Below are 4,793 nucleotides of genomic sequence, written 5' to 3'. Positions count from 1 at the left end.
TGGTTCTGTTGGGATATACCCTATGAAATGTTTAACTTCCTAGTGGAGTCCTCATGGTGTCATTTTTACTCATTGGGTTATGACCAGCAGCAGCTTCTTGGGTGAAAGAATGGCTTTCTACTCCTGTAACAGTTAGTCTGAGTCAGCATTTACTCAATGGTAGTGATTATCACTGCATCTGAGTTGTCTTAATTATTATCCTCTATTTTACTTCTCTGTGTTCTAATAATATTGATTGCAATAGCTACACAGAACTCAGACAAAATTCATGATTAAAAGGTTTATTAAGGAAGTAAACAAATTGTAACGCCAGTGAGAAATTCTCAGGGTCGAGTTGTTTATCAGGACATATTACAAAGTTATGTCAACTCTGCTTATAAAGACCCAAGGGGTATGCCGTTCTGATATAAGCCTCAACTGGAAAGCATTTAGCTTACGCTCCATGAGTCAGCAAACCCAGCTCCCCAAAGTAAGTGTCCAAGGGCACACCACTCCAAGTAAGCCTCAGCCCAAAGGCACTCAGCTCCACTTCTGTGAATCAGCAAGTCCAACTTTCTGAATTAAGTGACCAGAGCACCACACTTCAGTATCAGCCCGATGGCACTCAGCTCCACTTCTGTGCGTCAGCCTGTCCAACTTTCCCAATTAAATCCCTGAGGCACCCCATTTTGCCTGCCAGTCACTTGCATAAAACACTCATCTTTACTGGCTCTGGCTCCTGTTTCTTCTGCTGCTACCCTGATATTATAGCTATCATCTGGATCCAGGAGCTTCACTGCACATGGATCTCGGGTTCAAAGGATGTGCTCCACTCAGGGCTCATCCCTACTCCTTCTCAGAGGATTCATTTTATGCACAGCATGATGCCACTCCAGGGACTCTAGCCTCAATTGCTCACAAGTGAATCCTATCAGTATCTTCTCCAACCTTCTTACCCGGGAAAGGGCATTTGTTGAGAGTTCGGGATTTTGTCTAAAAGGGCCACATTAATTCACTACCCCTGCAGCATCTTCTTTTTTGTCCACTGTAGGATTTATCAGTAGTTGGTCACTTTTATTGACCCTTTCCAAGGAACAACTTCTAATCTCGTTAATTCTTTCTATACTGTCTCTATTTCATGTCTTTCTGCTTTAAACTTTATTATTGCTTTTCTTTTAGTGGTTGTTGGTTTATTTTACTGCTCTTTCCTTAATTGCTGCAAATATTGAGATAAAATGTTGACCTTGGTTCTTTCTTTCTTTCTTTTGATATGAATATTTATTGCTAGAGATTTCTCTTTCAGCAGTTTTTGCTGTGTCTCAAAGGATTTGGCATGCTGTGTTTTCATTATCATTCTAGTTACAGAAAATCTAAAATTCATTTTAAATTATATCTATTACCCAGTAGTTTTTAGATCTCCACCCACTGCCATCAAATCAATTATGACTCATACTGACTCTAAGGAGAAAGTAGAACTTCCCCTATGGATTTCCAAGGCTGTAACTCTTTACAAGGCTTTATTTAGTTTTTCAGAGGTGGTGAAAAAAATTAAAATGAGAAAGAAAAATAAGGAGGGGAAGAGCTAAAATGGAAAAAAAGGAGAGGAAATGCTGGAGAAAAATGGCACCAAATTGCCACAAGCATTAACTCCCCCAAATGACCACACTGGCATGCAGAGTTCATCCCAGGAAGTGTGCACCACCATGTACACAGATACAGTGGAGCACCACTGACTGCTGATGCGGGAAGAGGAAGAACAAACAAAAAAGCAAGAGAGGAAGAGGGAAGAAACAAGTACAAGGGAAAAGAGATGAAAACAGAGCCACACCGTGCTTGTGAATGTCCAAGGACCAAACATGCCTACAGTGGGAATGCAGTGCTCACGCTGCAGGGGCACGTCAGGCCAATGGTGAAGGGGCCTGGGGTGGGGGTGGAGGGCACACAGCTAACTGCCGAGTTGGTGGGTTGAGTCTTCAGCTCTACAGAATAAAACAGTGGATATAAGTGAAGATGAAGGAAGAAAGGATAAGCTACAGAGGGGGAGAGAGAGAACGAAGATGAAAGATGAAAAGAGTGACAGCATTGGTTATGAAGGAAGGGTGTTTGCTTAGAGCTACACAGGAGAGGATTCTAGGAGTGGAGGTGCACCTCTGGTCACTAGGAAGGGGTAAGATCACCCCTCTCTGAGCTCTGATCACCAATATGGGTATGGATGCAGTCCTGCATGAGTGGAGCCAGTGATCTGTTTTCTGCTCTGATTAGAATGCTACTTGCAATCATTCAAAAGAGACCCCTTGTGTCAGTTGGGAGTTCACTACTTCTTCTCTGTTTCTGTGCAGTCTCTTCCTCCCTTCCATATTTTATGTTACTTCTTTATCCTTTCCTTCGAAGCTCGGGTTTCTAGGATTGCCATTCATAGCCTTTTCCTTTGGTTTCTTGAGTCTCTGTTATAGAGGATCTGGAGGGTTTATCTACCTAGTCTGCCTTCTTTAATCCTTCTCATAGATTTTTTTAAGGAAAAAATATATTTTAATAAAAAGACAGAAGGAATAGTTATTGAGAGGATGGATTGGGAGTGGAAACAGTAAAAGCTTGAAATCACTTCTCTGTCCCTAACTCACGTTTCCAAATTAGGAATAGCACCTACCCCATCAACAGAGTTGTTGACAATATTCAAGGTTAACTAACAATGTTAAGTGCTCCTGCATAGGTAAGAGTTCTTTAAACCATGAAGCGTGGTCATAGAGTTTGCATTACCTAGTAGTCAGACTGGTTTCCATGTACATATAAGAACGCTTCAGGGCCTCCACCTGGAAATGAGCACGGTACTTTGGATCAGTCAATCTTAAAAACGCATGCTATGGAAATCAACACCTTGCAACACCTTGAGACCCTTGCTTGGAAAAAGTGTTGGATTACTCAATGAGTAAGGTAAGAATGGGCTTACTTATGCTTAATTATTCATCTGTTGTGACATTTTTTCACTTTTTTTCACTATATTAAAGATTGTGCTTCTAGGTATGGCTGACATCTCTTTCCCAACCCCACAGGTCCTTGCCACAGAATGAAAACTTATTTTCAAACTTGCCATCTCTGACTGTCACAAAGTACCTAGGAAGTAAAGTAAACATAGGCTTACTTGCGCTTGCTTACTAATGGGTAATGAACAATTTCAAAAACATGTAAAACTCTTGCTATAAACTAGTAAATAAACACAGGTCATCCTATGCTTACATGCTAATTAGGCAAGCTGCCCCTGCCGGGAGATATAATAAAGCTATTACATTGCTTGACAGTTTCATGCCCTTTGTTTTCAACAAATTTCATATTACCCAGCTGGAACACACATCTCATTCATTAGACTTAACTCTGAGTGATTTCGGACCATTTTCAAAATCAAATTTGCCTTCCAAGAAAGAAGAGTAGCTGCTGCGATTATTCAATGAATGTGACTCAACCAGTTTAAGGGAGGCGCTGCACAGCCGGTTTTTGCAGGGTAGTATGGTCTCTAAAATAACACTTTGCATATTAAAGCCATGCCCATGTCCCGCCCCCACCTATTACATACATGCCTAATTTGGAGACGCATACCCTGTGACCCAGAAAAACTAAATGAAGCTTTGGTCACATGTATGATGAGTCACAGAACTTGGATGTAATTCAAATCAGTTTGCTCAGAAATAAGTGCACACCTCCCCAAAATCCTATTTTAAGGGAAGAGTTATCTGGTTCAATATGTTTCCTTATTTGGAAGCCATTTGCCAGTGACTACTCCAGCACCAGGTGAGATGGCAGGAACTGATACAATAAAGATGGAGGGACGTAGATTGAAGTCAAATCAATAAAACATGCTATGTAATTGGCTGGGAGAAACTGGGTGTAAAAAACTTTTTTTTTCACTCCCAGAAAAAGAAAACCCAGATTGAAGGATACCCACTGTTTCATCCACTGAGCAGCCTCTTCCATTCCTCTTGGAATTGTCTCTCTACTCATACTGATTCTATGTACTGGGAGGAGTTACCATGGCCTCACCTGATCCTCCCCCTCCAGCCACACAGGGTACTTGGCCCACCTACACCAAGATGCCTTTCTTTTTTTTTTGTTTTTTTGTTTTTGAGAGAGTGAGAGTGAGTCAGTGAGTGAGTGAGACAGTGAGTGAGTGAGGGTGAGGCAGTGAGAGAGTGAGACAGTGAGAGAGTGAGAGTGAGACAGTGAGTGAGTGAGTAAGTGAGTGAGTGAGTGAGTGAGAGTGAGTGAGAGAGACAGTGAGTGAGTGAGAGTGAGTCAGTGAGTGAATGAGACAGTGAGAGAGTGAGAGTGAGTCAGTGAGTGAGTGAGACAGTGAGAGAGTGAGAGTGAGTCAGTGAGTGAGTGAGACAGTGAGAGAGTGAGGGTGAGGCAGTGAGTGAGTGAGACAGTGAGAGAGTGAGAGTGAGACAGTGAGTGAGTGAGTGAGACAGTGAGTGAGTGAGACAGTGAGAGAGTGAGAGAGTGAGACAGTGAGTGAGTGAGACAGTGAGAGAGTGAGAGTGAGACAGTGAGTGAGTGAGTGAGTGAGACAGTGAGTGAGTGAGTGAGACAGTGAGAGAGTGAGAGTGAGTCAGTGAGTGAGTGAGACAGTGAGTGAGAGGGTGAGACAGTGAGTGAGTGAGTGAGACAGTGAGTGAGTGAGACAGTGAGAGAGTGAGAGTGAGTCAGTGAGTGAGTGAGACAGTGAGTGAGTGAGACAGTGAGAGAGTGAGAGTGAGTCAGTGAGTGAGTGAGACAGTGAGTGAGGGTGAGGCAGTGAGAGAGTGAGACAGTGAGAGAGTGAG

The sequence above is a fragment of the Echinops telfairi genome, unplaced genomic scaffold, assembly GCF_000313985.2.
Source record: "Echinops telfairi isolate 266 unplaced genomic scaffold, ASM31398v2 ScPeMD7_7427;HRSCAF=8465, whole genome shotgun sequence".
Lineage (NCBI taxonomy): Eukaryota > Metazoa > Chordata > Mammalia > Afrosoricida > Tenrecidae > Echinops > Echinops telfairi.
The sequence above is the reverse complement of the archived record's forward strand: the minus strand, read 5'-3'. Positions refer to the sequence as shown.